At 40.4% G+C, this 20,359-nt stretch overlaps 2 long non-coding RNA genes across 3 annotated transcripts in view; both read right to left on the reverse strand.

Annotated features, from left to right (window-relative positions):
• The window catches only part of LOC309638991, a 56,526-nt gene extending 47,972 nt beyond the window's left edge, over positions 1-8,554 (reverse strand). The window contains exons 1-2 of one of the 2 annotated variants that reach the window (XR_014251400.1): positions 2,255-8,554; positions 1,734-1,841 (exon numbers count right to left, since the gene is read on the reverse strand). This is a non-coding gene — a long non-coding RNA (uncharacterized lncRNA). Of the gene's footprint in view, positions 1-1,733 lie in introns of both variants that reach the window. The other variant, XR_014251401.1, reaches the window with a different exon arrangement.
• Positions 8,555-10,277: 1,723 nt separating this feature from the next.
• On the reverse strand, positions 10,278-14,571 carry LOC309638989. The gene is made up of 2 exons (XR_014251398.1): positions 12,488-14,571; positions 10,278-10,654 (listed from the first exon to the last, which is right to left on the reverse strand). It is a non-coding gene; the product is annotated as an uncharacterized lncRNA (long non-coding RNA).
• Between the last annotated feature and the right edge of the window lie 5,788 nt (positions 14,572-20,359).

Consider the following 20,359-nt stretch of genomic DNA (forward strand, 5'->3'; position numbering starts at 1 on the left):
AAAAAAAGAAAGCTCTGAGTACTGTTCTACCCATTAGAGGTCAAAGTACAGTTGTATAAGTTTTAGAGACAATATGTCATTGATAAATACATCAAATGACATAGTGACAGTTTACACAATCCAGATCTGCATGTACAAAGCAAGTAGTGGGTCATCCTGACCCCTTACAAGTTTAAGGAGGAATGTTATCTCCTAAGGAGGTCTGGTTAATGCAGATGCACGATACACACTAAAGGGGAGAGAGGACACCCAAAAGGGCAGAGAAAAAATTCATGTTTAAATTTTTCTTGTCTTATCATAAAATATGAATTTTATTTCATCAACTATCATATTCCTCCATGACTCTCCACTATGCCTCAAACCTAGCATAAAATACACAGGTTTAACTACTTCTTTGGGTCTTCATTTTCTTATGAGGGTTCCCATGTCATAATAAAACTTATACTAAATAAATTTGCATGCTTTTCTCCTATTAATCTGTCTTTATTGTTTCAATTTTCAGACCTAGTCAGGGACCCTAAAAGGGTCGAGGAAAATGTTTTCCTCCCCTACATTACACTCCAATTTTGCAAGTATTGTCAAGTATACAGCCCAGCAGGTACAAGTTGCAAGAGATACTACCAGACCCACACATACATGGGTCAGGAAACTGAGAATTTTGGAAAAGACAGTATGAAAGGTTAATCTTAGAACTACGTTGGGAAAGGACTGTTTCAGGTATTGTTTTTGTTTGTTTTGTCCAGGTCTTGCAGCATGCGGGGTCTTAGTTCTCCGACCAGGGATCGAACCCGTGCCCCTGGCAGTGGAGGCACGGAGCCTGGGTCACTGGACAGCCAGGGAAGTCCCTCAGGTATTGTTAAACATAAATATACCCTTAAACTCTGGAGCAAACACTCAGTGGCAGGTTTAGCCTGGGCAAAAAGTGCTTATGCCCTGGGGCCTCTCCTGGCCAAGTATCTCCCTAATGATACCAGGGTTCCTAGAATTCTCTGCTCAAACAGCTCTGATCCTCCCTTCTTCCAGGCCCTGCACAGGCCTCCTTCTGAATCTATCCTCCTGGGGGCAGACCACGACATTAATGTGCATGGTCCTAGGCTTAGGAGGTGGCCCTGGAATGGCTCTTTGCCAAGGGTATGTATGAATCTTGGAAGTGTGTGTGAGATGTTCACACGTGTATGCGTGAGGCCCTTCAAAATGTGGGATGGAGACAGGAGTGGTAAGAATATGGGGTAGGAGTGTGTATCTTTATTTTCTGATTGATTCCCCTCCTTAACTCATCTTTTACAACTAGCCAATCACATGCTACTTCAAGTCAGGTAAAAAGGGGAGAACTTATTTAACGCAATAAAGAACTTCTATCTAGATCTAAAGCTTACATTATACTTTAAAAGTTACTCTAAAGTCAGGAACAATGAAAAAAAAAAAGTCAGGAACAATAAGTCAAAGAAATGCATATAATGTATAAAAACGGAGAGATGGAGAAAAGAAGAAAGGGAGGCTGTAATGGGAAGAGAGTGGTAGGGAAACCCATAGGAAAGCTTTCCTCTCCTAGGATCTATTCCTTGACCCAGGAACAGCTCAGAAAACGAAGGAATCTAAAGAAAATTTCCTTCACATTTTCAAAAGTTCAGATGGACTTCACATTTGTTCTTGCTTTTTCTCCTTTCTGTGTTTCTTGCCCTTAGATGATACTGCGAAACGTAACTATGTAATTGTGCTTGTTAATTTGGTACCTCGCTTGTTTTTCGGTTTCTGGAGTCCAGAGCGGTTTGGTGCTCCCCCAGCCTCTTTAATCGTGTCTTTCGCTAGTTGACTCAGCTACCCAGGGTGGTGCCACGGCCCTAGAGCAAAAATGCGCCCATATTAAAAACAAAATAGAGTCGGTTTGTTTTCCTTGTTTTTTCTGTGACTTAAAAGACCTGAAGGGAACAAAAGAATCAGAAAAGAGGCCAGACGGCGGACATTCTCAGCAAACGAGAATGTGTCCGGGAATGATTCAGAACTAAAAATAATTTTAAAGAAAGAGAAAAAAACCCTGGAGGTGCCGGGGATTGAACCCGGGGCCTCGTGCATGCTAAGCACGCGCTCTACCACTGAGCTACACCCCCTCCTTCTAGAAGGAGCTCAGAAATATTCCTATGACCCGTTACTACATTTTCGATGGAATTTTACTTCATCAAATTCAATCTTTGAATTTTCTATACTGGATACTGTCTTGTAGCTAGGCTGTGAGAAGGCAAACTAAACATTTTACCGAATGTCCCGTCTGGTCCTGAGCTCTCCCACTACTGGTCACCCTCTCGGACGCCACCTCGACGGCCACCTGCCGGTGGAGAAGGGAGCAGTCCTGACTGGCCGCCCCCAGGGAAAGGTCTGGGATAAGACCTCTGCTTAAAAAGGTTGCCAGAAAACCGAGTACAATGCAGGAGGATAAAAAGAAGAAAGTCTAAACGGTGTCATGGGGATTCAGGTCCAGGTAGGAGAGAAGACTGAAGGGGCATTGTAGACAGGCCCGCGTCGGTCGCAGCCCCCGACTCCGGTACGTTCCCGCGTCCAGCCTCGGAGTCGGGAAACCGCATGGCGCCTGCGTCTCCCGGGTTCTGAGCCTCGGATCGCGAGCACCACCGAGAAGCGCGCACCGGGAAGAGGAGCGAAAGAAACCGAGCAGCCTTATAGCGCCCCCTTTCGGGCCGAATCCTCCACGGAGTGAAAAGCACGCAGAAGGAAGGCGTTTTAAGGAGTAAGCTTGTCCGTGCGCCTGCAAGTCGTTAGACCCCTTACTCTCCGAGGTTCAACCATTAGGCGCTTCCCGCCGTTCTCTGGCTTTGGGTACGAGGGTCAACCCAGAAATGAGTATTTGGGGCAAATCCTAAATCCTTTTCCTAAGTTTTCTTCTGATTCTCTCTCACCGCTGTGGGACTCTTGGAGACCCGAAATCACGATCTCCCTTTCGCCTCCTCCCCAGCTCCGGACCTGGCCATCCCGGCGGATCAGACCCTGTCGAGACCCAGGGGATTTGCACGTGGGGCGGGGGGTGTCGGATAGACAAGTGGAAATGGGGTATACAAAGCATGGGCCACAGGCGACCCTCAGACCCAGAGGTTAAAGGGATATATAAGTGTTTTTTATACAACACCTCTGCGGTCCCTAAAGATGGAACATCACCTGGAGGACCTTAATAAAACTACGGACTTCCGTCCCCACTCCCTAGACGCTGAGTGCGCTCAGAATCTCTGGCTCTGCTCGGGAATCTTATGTTATTTAAATGTCCCTCAATTGGAAAAGGGAACCTCCTACACTGTTGGTGGGAATGTAAATTGGTGCAGCCACTATGGAAAACAGAACGTTTGTTCCTCAAAAAACTAATAATAAGAGTTGCTATATGATCCAGCAATCCTACTCCTGGGCATATATCCGGACAAAACTGTAATTGGAAAAGATACATGCACTCCTATGTTCATTGCAGCACTATTTACAATAGCCAAGACATGGGAGCCATCTAAATGTCCATCGACAAAGGAATGGATAAAGATGTGGTACATATATACAATGGAATACTACTCAGCCATAAAAAAGACATGAAATAATGCCATTTGCAGCTACATGGATGGACCTAGAGGTTATCATACTAAGTGAGGTAAGTCAGAAAGAGAAAGACAATATCATATGATATCACTTATATGTCGAATCTAAAGTATGACACAAATGAACTTATCTGTGAAACAGAAACAGACTCACAGACTTGTGGGAGGGGGGGAGGGAAGGACTGGGAGTTTGGGATTTGCAGATGCAGACTATTATATATAGAATGGATAAACAACAAGGTCCTACTGTATAGCACAGAGAACTACATTCAATATTCTGTAATAAACCATAATGTAAAAGAATATGAAAAAAGAATGTATATCTATGTATAACTGAATCACTTTGCTGTACAGGAGAAATTAACACAACATTGTAAATCAACTATACTTCAACAAAATAAATGTTAAAAAATAATAATTATCCCTCAGTTGAATCAGATAGACCAGTTTGGGAACAACTGGGCCTGAAAATCTAGGGACAGAAACTGGAATGAACTAGGATCCTGGGAAAGTTAACACAGAAGGAGGAGAAAGACAAGAAGGGAAGTGAGGAGCAGGAGGCAGAAAGGTGGGAGGAAGAGTGCAGCAGAGGGGGTTCCTCAAGACGCTGGGGATTTGGATGCGCAGAACAGTAGAAGTGTCCCAGATCCCTATCGCTCCTGCGCTTTCTCTAGGTAGGAGAGAAAAAAGGCCCCTTGCTCTAAGGTGAGAGAGCAGAAGGCATTGGTCCTACTAGTCCAGTCATTCACAGACTTTAGGTGCATCAGAATCATCTGGAGGGCTCGTTGAAATATAAATTGAGGACATCATCCCCAGAATTTGATTCAGTGGGTCTGGGGTAGGGCCCGAGAATTTGCAGTTCTAACAGGTCTTCAGATTTTGCTGATGGTTCCTGGGACCAAAATTCACAACCTCTGTAGAATCTAAATCATAAGAGAATCTCATCAGTGGAGAAGGCCCTGACTTAAATCTGCATAACAAACCGTACCCTCTTTTACCGTGCTTTTCTAGGTCAACTCCTCACGTACTTCTTTCTTTGTTTTTGGCTGAAGATCATAGTTAAGCATGTATTCTAAGCTACTTCTTTGAGAGTTGTTCATTTCCCTGGGTGTCTCCCATGTGTATATGAGATATACACGTTAATAAACATGTCTGCTCTTTCCTTAATCTGTCTTTTGTTACAGGGGCTCAGCTGAGACCTTAGAAGGTAGAAGAAAAGTTATTTTTCATCCCCTACAGTTGGAAGTTATGTAACCGAATATAGGTGTCTTTCTAAAGTGCAGCAGGGAAACCAATCTATGTGGTTGTCAGGGAACAGTGTTGAGTGTTAAAGAAGGATGCTCTCTGCTTAGACCTGGGTTGCTGGGACATCAGTGGGAAACACTGACTTTGCTTGCTTGCTTGTTTTTATGTTTGATTGGGATTCCCAGGCAGAGGGTGAGAAGACAGACTGTAGAAAAATGCTTATGCTTTACAAGGTTTTCAGAAAAAAACAAAATTTCTGAATTTAGACATTGTTAAAAATCAAAATTCAACTGCATAAATTTAAAAGATCTTATTGGCTTTGTTCAAAAATTAATGAATCAGGCAGCATCCCATCTAGCAGATAGAAAGAAGCTCCAAAGTGCTGTACAAAGTGAAAGACTTTTACAGACAGGAGGGGGCAGGACAAGGATGTTACTAGCAAAGAGTGGATTGTTTGTGGCAAGGTCACCTTCCTTTGGAGGATGGCAGGGGTCTATCAGGCAGATTATCTCACTACTGCTGACTAGGTAATTCCAGATTGACTGGTTTAAGATTCCACTCCATAGATAGTGATTTCTCTGATGGATCTGGGCAAAGTAAATTGAAAATCTTCTGGAAAGGATTCACCAGTCTAAATACCATTAAGAAAATTCATGGTTCATAGGAGGAGGTCAGAAGATCAACATTAACAGGAGTTTGGAAGAAGTTGATGCAACCCTCATGGATGACTTTGAGGAATTCAAGACTTCAGTGGAGGAAGTAACTGTAGATGTGGTGGAATGCATGGAAACACCTCCACCATGAAACAAGGGGTACGCAGCTCACAGAAACAGAAGTCATATCTTCCACCCTCAAGTAATCTCTAGTGATGATCCTTACGTAGAGCTGCTGGACAGAGCTTAAAGTGATAAAATTAAAATGATTTCCCTGCTTAGAATCATTTTGGGTAAAAAATCAACCGCTCCATGCTGCCAGCCCATGCTGGGAAAATAAATCTTCCAGAGTGCTGAAAATAGGACACCCCCACCATGTCAACGTCCCATGCCAGCACATGTTTTCACAACCGATACTCCACCCAACAATTGTTGCTTGTGAATTCATCAGCCAAAGAACTATTACAATAACCCCTTAAAATGTCTTCAATTTTTGAAGAAATTAAAACTGGGGGATAAGAAGGATGGAGAAAAAGTAAAAGAGAGCAGGGAAGGCATGGGCGAGGGGAAGGAGATTGGCAGTTAGGTACTATCTCTTGCCCTTCCAAGGAACCATAGAAATGACATAAAAGACATGTATTTGGAAGAATAAAAATGTAACTGCTCTTGAAAGGGAAAGAGATTTTAGATTAAATGGAACAAACAGGTGAAAGATCAGAATTACAGAGAAAGAGCAGAGAAATCACTGTTCTATCTGAAGGGGATGTGAGGTAAGGATGCTCTTTCCCTCCAGGAAGGCACCTCCACCTGAGAGTTTTATAACCTGTTTTCTCAAACTCCTTCAGCTTAAATATTCAATATACCAAGGTACCACATTTTGAAGTAGCATGTCCTGAACCCCATTAGTAGCTTAACCTTAATTTTTAAAGCTGCAAAGATTGCATAAAAAGGCAGCAATTATTAATAAAATGCAATATCACCATGAACAAAGAAGGGAGGAAATATAAAAATCTAAGAGGATTCTCCACTGAGATTCAAAATGTCTTGAAGTTCTCACTCCCTTGAAATGAATAGAAACTGGAATCTGTACCAGACACATTTTAAGTGTGTCTAATGAAAGAAACTTATAAGGAATTTCTCCTCTCTCTTTTCAAAAGATTGGTGATGTTTCAGTTAAAGCAAAATATTTGAAGTTATATTATTATTTTTGGACCTGCACTTTTACTCACTCTTTAAAAAAGCAATCAAGAAAAATACCTCAGAATAAATTTAACCTAGGAGGTGAAAGACCTGTACACTGAAAACTATAAGACCCTGATGAAAGAAATTGAAGAAGACACAAATAAATGGAAAGATATGCCATGCTTACGGTTTGGAAGAATGAATATTGTTAAAATGTCCATACTACCCAAAGCAATCCCTATCAAAATTCCAATGGTGCTTTTCACAGAAAAAGAACAAACAATCCTAAAATTTTTATGGAACCACAAAAGATTGTGAATAGCCAAAGCAATCTTGAGAAAGAAGAACAAAGCTAGATGCATCCATTTCCTGCCTTCAAACTATATTACAAAGCTATGGTAACCAAAACAGTATGGTATTTAAAAAAAGACACCTAGATCAGTGGAACAGACTAGAAAGCCCAGAAGTAAACCCACACAAAGGAGCCAAGAATATATAAGGGGGAAAGGATAGTCTCTTCAATAAATGGTGTTGGGAAAACTGGACAGCCACATGCAAAAGAATGAAACTGGAGCACTATTTTACACCATACACAGAAATTAACTCAAATAGATTAAATTGTAAATCAACTATACTTCCATTTTTTTAATATTAAAAAATGGATTAAAGACTTGAACAAGAGGCAAAGAAGAGGCAAAAGAAATAAAAAGTACAAAACCGGGTTAGGGGAGACCAATTTTTATTTGCAAATGGTATGGCTGCTAAGATGAAAATCCAAGAGAATCCACTAAAGAGTTTAGACTTCAAAAGTTTGTTTTCTCCTCTGGAATGTAACCACCAGTTTCCAAAGAGCGCAACTTAATTGCTATGCAAAACTCATTCCCAGCTAGTATCCCTAGTCCACCTTCAATTTTCTAAATTTGTTTAGTAGAGGGTATTAAGATTCCTTCAGTCTGTATTTTCACTCTTGGCCAAAGGATTATTAATAAAATCACTAACTCTAGAATGTTCTTTTCTTAAAATTATGTGCCCAAATGGTTTCATTTCTGCAATATGGTCCATAATAGAACTGAAAACGGCAGGTCTGTAGTTTGTTGAGCTTTATATCTTCCCTCATTTCTTTTTTTCCTCTCTGAAATGTAAATTCTAAGGTTTTTAATCCTAAAGTCACTTTTACAGCAGTGCAAATATTTGTCACTTTTTTTGCTCTGCAACAGTTTATATAATCTTATGTTGGAAAGACAGGGAAGCGCACTTGTTATTACTCCAAATCTCGTGCTCATTCTGGGACACCCTCCACCCCACCCCCAGTAGTCTCTCCCTCATCAGTGTCCCTAGATTCCAGCCCTGAGCTAGATGTCAAAGTCTACAGTAGGTACTCCAAAAATCTTGACTGACAGGTTAGGTGATAATTTGAGTTTTGTGTTAACCCCAAGAGAAGATACCGTAGGAGAAAACAGTGGGAAGGATGGGAGACGTTGGTGGGGAAAAGTCTTTTTGTGAAAGAGTGTAAGATAAAGGAGGGGAGAAATTTCTCTTTGATTTGGTTTTGTTTCAAATAGCTGGCCATTTTCGAGAAACCAAAACCATTGAGTAAATGGATACATGAGTGTTACTGCTTTACTTCTAGGATTGGACGTTTCACATCTTTCCTATTCCACCCACACTTTTGATGAGCATGGTTCTTTCAAAGAACCCTATTGCTCTGTGGCTTAACCCATAAAGGAACCAGTGGACATCTTCTTGTCAAAAACAAGTCAAATTTGGGAAGTATCCAAGTCAAGCATGGAAATCACCAAGTTCCTTGACAGCGTCCATTCACTCCGTTCTTTTTAAACCTACAAGCATATATGTGTGTGTGTATATATATATATATATATATATATATATATATATATATATATATATATATATATATATATATATATACTGAATAAACTATTCTTTTCTAGGCTTAAGCTAACCTTGCACTTACAGGAGAACCTTCTATGAAGCTTCCAGGCTATCTCTGCCCTTCCTCCAGCACCTCCATTATTCCCTTCAGACTCCCACCCTCCGAATGCACCATCTGTGCTCACTCCTTCCTCTTTGCTGTTTTCCATAAGGGATGCAACATCAGCTCTCGACTCAAAGTCTTCCTCTCTACCCCACCTCTCGAAGTCATTAATCAAAAGACTTCAACAGGTCCACAACGATGAACCGTCTAACAGTTCCTGACATTTATGTATTAGTTTTTACAACTTTTAGACAGTGTTGGAAATAGTTTAACTGTTGGTGAATTTTTGAGAAGTCTTGTTTAGCTAGATCTTCAGAATCCGCGGTAGAAAAGCCCCCTCCCCCTCCTGTTTACATACCTTTTGTATGCTACGTGAAAAAGGTTTTTTATCAGCTGGCCGCGTGGCCTAATGGATAAGGCGTCTGATTCCGGATCAGAAGATTGAGGGTTCGAGTCCCTTCGTGGTCGTCCTTTTTTTTTTTTTTCCCTTCGCTGGTCTCATTCACTGCCGGGTTGGATAAAGCTTGGAAGATATTTAAAATCTGATTTGCTTCCTTTCCCTTCTTGTTGATGATGTGAGTTCAATAAATAAACTCTTATTTAACATTTAGATATTGGAGGCCTGGTGTGTGACGAGTACTGTACAAATGAACAAGGAGGAAATACCACGTGTCCTCAAGGAGCTTACTTTCTACCGGACCCAACAAATGAAATCAAGTAAACAGAAACAAAATAACTAAAATTTGTTTCACGTCCTATCAAAGAAATAAGCCAAGGGCTGAGATCAAAAATAAGGGATGGGGGCTCCTTTAAACAGAGTTTTATTATTCCTGGCATAAGGAATAATAGTGCTAACTCGCTGAGAATATGAAGGCACTTGGTCTTTTCAAAGTTAAAATACTGAACTTTTTTCGTGGTGGGGTGGAGGGAAGGTGTCACTAAAAAAATCAATTAAATGGGGGTAATGGTGAGTTAAATTTCTGGAAACAAGGTGTCTACTAGGATTCTCTACTACTGTGGCTCTGAATGGTTTGAAATAGGTGTTCTCCAGATTTTCATTAGCTACCATAAATATAACGGCCTCTACTTCCCAAATAGCAATCTCAGAGAGAAGCCTAAAGGCAGAAGCCACCAAAGGCTTTTGTTCCAATTGAACTGTCCTCTGGAGCAACTTCTACATAGCCATGATAGGTTTAGTTTTAGCAAGAGTGCAAATGCCATAAATGGATCTGAACTGCAGGGAGGTTCCTCAAATAATTTAAAAATAGAACTATGGTATGATCCAGCAAGCAACTCCACTTCTGGGTATTATATCCAAAAGAATCGAAAGCAGAGTCTCAAAGAGATATTTGCACCCATGTTCATAGCAGCATTATTCGCAATAGCCAAGAGGTGGAATTAAACCCAAACAGCCTTAGAAGGATAAATGGATAAACAAAATATGGTATATACCATGGAATATTATTGTCTTAAAAGGTAAGGAAATTCTGTCACATGCTACTACATGGATAGACCTTGAGGACATTATGCTAAGTGAAATCAGCCAGTCACAAAAAGACAAATGCTGTATGATTCCACTTATACAAATGTAGATGAAAAATTAATCAACAGTCCATCTAAAGAAGAAAAAGAGAATTTTATTCAGGCCAACATAAGGATTATAACCTGGGAGACAGTTTTTCAGAAAACTCTGAGGACTGTTCTGCTTGTTAGAGGTCTGTGATACAGTTATATACATTTTCAAGACAAAGGATCATTCATCAAAATGACACAATGACAAGTTACATAAAGTTCACCAAGGATACATAGTCAGATCTACATGCTTTAGTTGCTCCATGGCATGCGGGATCTTCCCAGACCAGGGCTCAAACCTGTGTCCCCTGCATTGGCAGGGGGATTCTTAACCACTGCGCCACCAGAGAAGTACAGGCATGACATTTTAAGTGGTGAAGTACAGTCTCTTTCTCACCTCATGTTCCATGAAAGGGAGATATCTGTAATATAAATGGATGAAATGGGGTTAAAATAGGAATTTTCAATGTGTCATTTCAATAAAGTGCTACCGTTCTACAACAAATTTATAAGAAATTGAATACTAGAGCTGATGAATTAACTGAATTCTCTACTAGATTTCAAAGAGAAATCAGATTTGGCGACTTGTACTATTGCTTTCCTAGGAACACTCTGATGGTGGACCACACTCATCTCATTTACAGTCAGACCTCCATATCTGCAGGTTCTGCAACCATGGATTAAACTAACTCCATATCAAAAATATTCAGAAAAAAATTCCAGAAAGTTCCAAACAGCAAAACTTGAATTTGCCATGCACCAGCAACTATTTACATAGCATTTACTCTCTATTAGGTATTATGAGTAATCTAGAGATGATTTAAAGTATACAAGAGAATGTGTATATGTTATAAGCAAATAATTATGCCATTTTATATAAGGAACTTGAGTGTCAATCGATTTTGGTATCCACTGGGGTCCTGGAACCAATCCTCCATGGATAGCAGGGGACAACTGTATATCTACTCATCAGTGGAGATATTAGGCCTGTGTTGTAGTGGTTATAGTTTGGTCCCCTTCTGAACCTAATTTCTATGCTGGGTATTCCACATTTTTTTAAAGTATCTTTTTTAATTTGAGCTGGAGCTATGCACAATTTAGTTGAATTTTAACTTCACCTTTTAAATCTTAGACATGCTTTACACTGGATAGTATTGGTTAGGTGCATCATATGAACTCAGTGGCTAGGATGAAATTTATCATTCTGAGGATAGCTTAGTAAAACTCTCATTTACTGATATTTTCATTTTTAATTTCTTTTAAAATTATGCAACGCTTCACAAATTTGCGTGTCATCCTTGAGCAAGGGCCATGCTAATCTCTGTATCATTTCCAACTTTAGTGTATGTGCTGTTGAAGCGAGCATGATTCTGCATTATTTACTCACACTTTAAAAGCCAAACAAGTCAGGTACTCATTCCCTATTACCCTCCAATCAATTTTTAGCTAGTACACAATCATGTGTTTTATAAACCTTTCTGGATATAATGAGCATCTTTTCCTGAGACAGAAAGCAGGGAATCATGAATATTACAAAACACTATTTTTACAAGGGAAGTCTCAGAGTGAATGAACACTTCCAATATTTCACCTACCTTCTGAGTTTCAAAGTTTTCAAGTATCTACAGGCTCAAATGAAATATTCTTCATTCTTGCCTAAGAGTCAGGCTGGACCTGGGAACTGGTCACTGGCTGAGACTCTTTCCTGAAGGAGTATGACTGAAAACTTTTATCTCTGCTAAACCAAGCTCCAGCCAACTCATGCCTGTGCATGCCCTGATGGATTTGCTAATGTTAAGTGAGTGTGGTATAATAAATATATGTGGTCTTTGTCCCTGGTTCCTGGCACAAAGCTACTCAAACTCTTGGGATTTCATAGTGATAGGAGTGTGGTTTGTCAGTCACATCCTTATCTTATCCTTTTCCTTGCTCTTATCCTAATGAGGTAACTTAGGGTGGTGCCCTTAGATAGCCTCAGAATAAGGCTGGTCACCAGAAAGACCAAGAGATTAGAAGCTTGGCACTTTCAGTCCCACCCACCCACCTCTGAGAAGGGGAAGAGGGGCTGAGGATCTGCAGAAAGTGTGCAGCCCAGCCTTAAAGCAGGTGGTCCCTGGACCCGAGTCTGACCTACGCGGAGGACCACAAAGAAGTCCCAAGTTTGAAACGTCCGAGAGCGCCAGAGCAGAAAAGTGGGCCCCAACTGCAGTTCCAAGCTGTCCACACAGCCGGGAACCACCTCACCCCTGACTCACCCCACCCTTCCGGCCAGTGAATCCGACCTCCTCCCCGCAGCTCCAGATGGGGATGGTAAAAATTAACTGATCCTAAACAGGCCACTCCTAGAGCGAGCCTAGCCTACAAAAACCAAGGTTACTTCCCGGTCCTCTCTAGGACGTTGGCTGTCTCGCCTTCTCAGTGGTTCCTCCAGCTTCAGTTTCCTGCATCGAAAGCAGAGAAGCAGCTAAAACTTTCAAACTTACTCCCCAACACCACCAGAGTTAACTGGCTGTTTGCCTCTGTACCAACACTACACATAGCATTTACAGACCCCTTTCTTTGTGCTAGAAAGAGTTATGCACTTTGCACACCTTGTCTCATTTAATCCTGGAAGTAAAGCATGAAGTAGATGGTCTCATGATATGTTCTTTGGAACATAGCTCCAAAGAACTTGAAACAAACTTGGCCTTTTGCCACAAGTATTCACAGTTCTACTCAGTCACTGTGTTTCTTCCTCAACTTCTATGATAGGAGAATTCAACAGTTTGACGCTTTTGAAAAGTCATCACTTGATTGTATTTAACTCATATCCTACAACCTCTCTAGATTAACTTGGGCTCTAAAACCTGTAACAAATGTTCATTGCTTTCCTCTTCAGCACAATCTGTAACCAGGTCCCAGTCTAGCTTTGCTTTCCTACTTCTTTTATGGATGAAACAATGGTTGAGACTCTCCCAGAAAAGGCTTGTAGAATTTTAAAATTTGTAGTGGAGGAAAAAATAATTTTCCCTCTATTCTTCTAAGTTCTTGACTGGGTCCCCTGTAATGAAAGTCAGATAAACAAGAGAAAAACAAACAGAAGTTTATTAACAAGTGTATATATACATGGGAGATACCCAAGGGAAAATGAGTAACTCTAAGAGGTGGCTTAGAATTCAGGCTTAACTACCATCTTCAGCTAAAGATAAAAGACTCAAGGTGTGGGGGAGGTCAGTTATACAGAGGTGACCAGGAAAAGGGGAGGAGAGAAAATGAGAAAAGGAGGAAAGGAAGTAAGAAAGAGGAAGCTTTCACAGAAGAGACTAATAGGTCAAGGGTCAAAGTTCAAAGGCTAATACTTCAAACCATAAGTGATTGAATTAGATAGAAATTTTAGTCATTTTCCCCTCTCCTATTTTTCCTTTTCTCTCTTGTCATCACTACCCTGATGTTAATGAAAATAAAAATACCTGAAAAACGTACATATAAAGCACTTGCATGTTCTACCATATATAAAATATATAACCAACAAGGACCTACTGTATAGCACAGGCAACTATACTCAATATTTTGTCTAGGGCAACTGTCTTAGTCAGATTGGGCTGCTATAACAAAATATCATAAACTGGATGGCTTAAATAACAGAAATTTCTTTCTTACTGTTCTAGAAGGTAGAAAGTCTGAGATCAGGGTGGTCCGAGAGGTCAGGGTTCCAGTGAGGAACCTCTTCCTGGTTGTAGAAGGCTGTCTTCTTAGAGCAGAGTGAGGAAGTAAGCTCTCTCAGGACACTAATCCCCTTCATGAGGGTAGACCTCATCTAATCCTCATTACTTTCCAAAGACCCCAAGTCCAAATACCATCACATTAGCGGGTAGGGTTTCAACAGACGAACTGGGGGGAGGGGGGAGGGAACATATTCAGTCCATAAGAACAACTTTCATAGATTTGAGGTGTCTTACAACTCTAAGTTGTAGAAAACTGATAATAGTGCAAATGATTTTCATCCACAGAAATGCAGGTGAACTCTGTTTAGTGGAATGCAATTGATCATTGCCCTGAAATTGACAGGTTAAAAAAATCCATTTGTAAATTTATTCCAACATTACAGACTGTCTATAAATATGTGGTACTTTGAATTTTCTTTTGAACCAGTTGTAACATCTTACTGCTTGTTACATTTTTCATGAATTAAGTAGTCTTTGACATATATATGTTTTTATTAGTGTGAAAGTCATAATTTTACCGTTTTTTAAAAAGTATCATTTAACAATTCGGAAACAATTGAGGCATATTCACTAGTGGCAGAAATAAAACATCAACTTTGTGGGGGGTAAATGTAGATTGAAAAACATGGTTTGGAACCCACCTGGAACCCAGTAGACACACTGGAACTACACCTGGAACCCAGTAGACACACTCACCTGGCAGCTCGTGAAGACACAGGTACCCCTAGAAACCACCAAAGCAAAGGGCTAAGGGAGACCACAAAAGGACAGCTGAACATTAATGCCACCCAAAAGAGAAATGTGGGTCAAAGAAGGTAAAAACCCTTATTGACTCTTACTCAGTTTTCTCTTCTCATGGGGAGGGCAAAGAAGAGGATGAATGAAGTGGTGGAATATCTTCTCAATAATTCCAAGAGGCGCTTGCAAGTGAAACGGGAAATTTCCTCTTAAAAAGTAGTTTTGTTAAAATTCTGTAATTGTGTGGGTTTTTTTAAACTAAAATTAACCTTTTAAAAATCCAATATCACAGTCATATGAAAAGTCATTTATGATAGCATCCTTGCTTCTTTTTTCTTCTAGAACTCTCCAAGAGAAACAGCTGCTATCTCTTCACTTCAACTATCTTCCTGACTTTTTTCAATTCACCCAGTTCTCCAAAGAAAATACACATTCTTCCAGAGTATTCATAGATACACTTGTCTGCTCCTCTGAAAATGATTTTATTAGGCAGTGGATATACATGTATATGATATAATATGCCCTGTACAGTTATGTGTTTAATAAAAATAATAGAAGTCTTGTGAGAATCGATTTCCCCTCCGTAAGCTTTTATATTTCATTTCATATTTCAGTTAACCACAGTTAATTTAAGAACTGCAGGGAGCTGAGCATGTTTGGTAGTACTTGAAACCATTTGGTTCCAGCCATCTGAGCTCAGAATGTGACCTCTCAAATCAAACAATTGGATCTGTCTCTGATGAATGTCTCTGGAGAATTTAATTGTCAAATAAACCAGGTTTTCTTTTCACCTGCCTAGTCTCTTGCATTTTGACTATTAGGATAAAAATCAAAGATCAAATGAGTAGTCATGAGTGGTCATAATGACAGCGAAATACAGGGTCATGTATATATGAATCTTCAATAGCTGGCATTAAATACTTTGTCTCAAGATCCGGGATGTGTATAGTCTTCTCCTGAGAGATAAGGGAATCTTGGAACGTCGTGTTCCTGAGGCAGAATCAGTCATTTGACTGGAATATAAGCAACACAGAGTATAAACTTATTTTACTGTTTTTAAAATTAAATTTAAATTTAATTCAATCCTATCCTACCCTATTCTATTCTACTGCCACAGCACCAGGGTTGCATCCCCTGGTACATAATAAGCACTCATTAAATATTTGTTGAAAGAATGGTAATTATAAATACAGTGAATGTTCAGAAAAAAAAAAGTAGATAAATGAAATAGGATCTACCTATCCTGTGGAATGATTTGCAACATTTCCTTTGTAAGGAAAAAGATTAAGTGTTCACATGGAAAGAGCTCAAGATCTATTAAGCGAAATAGTGTGTAAGAGAATGGTATGTTTTGTATGACTGCATTTCTGTAAAAACGAACAAAATATTTATGAATATATATACACGAATGCAGAGAAAACAGGAGTGTAAGAAATATAGTAAAATACTGATGGTGGTTAGATTTGGAGGAGGAAAGTATAACTTCCACATTTAATTCAGGAGTTACAACGGCACTCAGTTTTGACTGAGGAAACAAAATAATTATCAGATGCCAACGTGAGTGTGAATGTGCATAATTTACAAAGGAAATGTTTGAGAACTAGTACATGACTTTTGAAAATGGAGAAGAGACCGGAGGATCTATATAAGATTTCTTTGCAGACAGCACTGCCATGAGCCAGAGGGGGGTGGGGTTGGTAGGAAAGTGCTACAGGAAGTATTCAGGGCAGGGCCTGGGTCTGCAACAAAGTGGATGAGCCGGATAGATAAGCAGGCAGGGTACCGGACCATCGCCCCCTTTCTCCTCCAGCATCAAAGCGAAGGGAGCTATCTGGGTTCCCAAAACTCGCTGTTTCTAGATTATCTCGCGATGCTTCAGAAAAACCAACACTTGCAGTACTCTCCTGTCTTTATTAAGCGTTTTCGCTCCAAATATCGTGGCTTCCAAAAAATATCGCGATGCTTCAGCTTTCAATATTTTTGGTGTTAACAGTCCCTGTGAGAAATTTTTAAAAGTCAGTTTTTAACACAGTGAGTTGATAAATTGCTTATGCATATTACGCTTATCAATATTTTTGTTTTGGAAATTAGGGGAAGGGAAAAAACGGTGTGTCAGAAGTGGGATTCGAACCCACGCCTCCATACGGAGACCAGAATCCCCAATTCAGGGAAGCTTCACTTGAGTCTGGCGCCTTAGACCACTCGGCCATCCTGACACCCTGCGAAAACAGCGAGATTTTCTATTCAAATAGACACAAAGAGCAGCGTCTCTGTGACGTATACTCCAGAGAGGGGTTTACGTCCGGGTCGCCGGGTAACGGTCCGAGAATAAAAGGCCACCTGTGGACTGAAAAGGAAGACCGCTCATATTTCGGGAGGGAAGGGAAAAAAGAACATCATTTAGCTCAGGTCGCTTGGTGGGTTTTCCAGCCTCTAATCTTTACCGAAATCTTGAGCGTAGTTAGCCTCGCCCTAGGCTTTCTTTCTTTTGAAGACAGTGAGGAACATCACCAAAAATGTAGCAAAAGACCCCGATGCTATGGCATGAACCATTTTATCTTCTCTATTAGGTTCCTTTTCGTCCCCAGATCTGCCTTGCCACTCGAGAAGTGTTTGTTTTGGGCTCCGAAAGTGACAGCCGAGGAACAGCCCGAGAAAATCCTTGTAGGGCGCGACAGCTCCCGCCGGTGTAGACTTTACAAGGCCAGTTTCTGCCCCAAGGGATTGACCTGTCCCAGGTCCAGAGAAACTCTGGGAGCGACACGCTTGCTTCCTGATCTTCCTGGTCACTCACAGATATTCCGGAGTGAAAGTCTCCATGGCGTCCATTGCCAGGTCGTGGATAAAATGGCGATTTTTAAGGGGGATAGCGGGGGGGAAATGAGGGACGTGCCACATCTCCTGACTCAGACTTTTCCAGCTGTCTCAGCTTTGTGCAAAGTAATCTGAGCTCTGAGTCTGGAAGGTCACATATTTTAATGAAATCCTGAGACTAAAAAATAAGAAATCATTCCTCCAACTGGATTGAGAGTTCTTAGGGGTCAGGGAAACTGCGAAAATAACCTTTGTAGGCCCAGTGCCTGCCCAGGACCGTGCCTGGCATACATGGTAGGAACTCAACAAGTATATTTGACTCACTTGTTTCAACTGCTGTGTTTGGGCTGTGAACTTCAGACAGTAGAAACATAGATTTGGGAATTTTAAGTAGATTTTGTCCCGATAGGTTACCTTTTGTATTTATTGATACACAAAGGTTTTCCTTTTTCTTTATGTATGGCAAAGGTTAGGTCTGTTTTCTGCATAAAGAGAAATAGTTTTAATTTCGGTAGAACCTGAGATTTCTAGACTCCCTTGGTTTCATATGCTATTTTTGATAGAGAAAATGGAGAGTGAGAACTATAGGGGAAAATAGTTTCCTAATTTCCCTCCCCTCAAGATTTGAGATTTGCTCTATTTTCTTTCATAAGCTATAATTGTCCCAGAAGTGATTCCCGACAAGGCGACTGTAACTTCTTAAAAATTTATAATTTTTTAAATTGCAAGTACTGCAATTATCCCATATCGAATGGATATTGTTGAACATAGGATTTTTTTTTCATTTTGATGAGACATACTCTAAAGAACATCCTTGCATAAATATTTTCAAATATCCATAATTATTTCTATTAGTGGAATCACTAGATCAAAGTTTATCCAGTTTATAAAAATTGTTTTTTAAATTTTGGTAGGTGCAGTTTATTTATTTATTTTTATTTACTTATTTATTTTTGGCTGCACTGGGTTGTTGCTGCGTGCGGGGGACTACTCTTCTTGGCAGTGCGCAGACTTCTTATTCCGGTGTTTCTTCTTGTTGCGGAGCACGGACTCTAAGCACTCCGGCTTCAGTAGTCGCAGCATGCAGGCTGAATAGTTGTAGCTCATGGGCTCTATCTAGAGTGCAGGCTCAGTATTTGTGGTGGGCATGTGGGATCTTCCCAAGCTGGGGCTCGAACCCGTGTATCGCTGTATTAGCAGACGGCAGACGGATTCTTAACCACTGCGCAACCAGGGAAGTCCCAAAAAGCGGGCTTTAATTTCCAACCTTGAAATGAATCTCTTGACTGTTTTATGTGGAAATGTACCTGGGGCAATACTGTCATTTTCATGTATTGTTTGCACAATATGAAATCTAAGCTACTTTATTAATACCCTAGCAAAGTCAGTTCCCCTAGAATAATCTACACTGGTTTGATTGAGCGTTCTCATTATTCTTCACAAAGACCTCACATAGAAATTACTCAGCCATAAAATGGAATATTAGCCATAAAAAGAAACGAAATTGAGTTATTTGTAGTGAGGTGGATGGACCTAGAGTCTGTCATACAGCGTGAAGTGAGTCAGAAAAACAAATACCATATGCTAACACATATATATGGAATCTGAAAAAAAAACAAAAAAATGGTTCTGAAGAACCTAGGGGCAGGACAGGAATAAAGACGCAGACGTAGAGAATGGACTTGAGGACACGGGGAGGGGAAAGGGTAAGCTGGGACGAAGTGAGAGGGTGGCATGGACATATATACACTACCAAATGTAAAATAGATAGCTAGTGGGAAGCAGCCACATAGCACAGGGAGATCAGCTCGGTGCTTTGTGACCTAGAGGGGTGGGATAGGGAGGGTGGGAGAGAGACGCAAGAGGGAGGGGAATATGCGGATATATGTATACATATAGCTGATTCACTTTGTTATACAGCAGAAACTAACACACCATTGTAAAGCAGTTATACTCCAATAAAGATGTTTAAAAAAATTAAACAAATGGATTGTCAAAAAAGAGAAAGAAATTACTGGGTTAAAGGAGGTTCAGGAGTGTAGTGATTTAATTACATGATCAAGTCAAAAGTTATTGCAGGACAAAGTTACTAGGTACCAGCCTCTCAGCCTCAAAAAAAAGCGCATTGAAGAAGAAATGTAGACCTAAGTGTTCAGCTTCTTCTGACTAACGTGGTCCACAATGAGGTCTCCTACAGCACACAATGTTTTACTTATCCGCAAATGGTCTTTTGTCGATCTCCACTTTTTCATGTTATTTTTTCTCCTCTTAATTGACTTTATTAACTTTTCCAAGGACAGGGTCATGTTCTCTTGTATTCTCAATAGTCAAGTTCAGCCGGGGCACAATTAGCACTGGTTAATTGTTTATTTGAATCAAAGAATCATTGTCTCGCATTTGTGAAGAAGCAATCCACCCACCATTGGTACACTAAGTTTTCAAGTTTTGTTTTTTATTTTGCTGAGAGATGTGTGATTTCCATCCATACTTCGGTCAGGATCACAGATAAATGAAGGTATTAACAAATGGATCTATTTACTATATGCTAGCTTTGCTCTTAATTTCTTAGTGCTTTTAAGTGTTGCCTTTAATTGTCATGTGTATTCTCTCATCTTCTCAACTGCATATCCTGGATGGCAGGGGCCATGCCCAGTTCTCTTTCATTCTCTGAACCTGTCCCTTCTAGGCCTTGTCTGCTCCTGGGGAAGATGCTCTTCTGTACCTGCTGGGTCAGTATGAGAAAAAACTAGGGCAGCTGAAGACAAACACAGTTTTCCCGGGCCGCAAAAGAACAAAAGAATGAGGTGTTGAAGGCCTAATGTGTAATTAACAACTTCAAATTTTCTGAAGAAAGAACCAGAGAGGAGCCAA

The sequence above is a fragment of the Balaenoptera physalus genome, assembly GCF_965194825.1.
Source record: "Balaenoptera physalus genome assembly, chromosome: 11".
Taxonomy (NCBI): domain Eukaryota; kingdom Metazoa; phylum Chordata; class Mammalia; order Artiodactyla; family Balaenopteridae; genus Balaenoptera; species Balaenoptera physalus.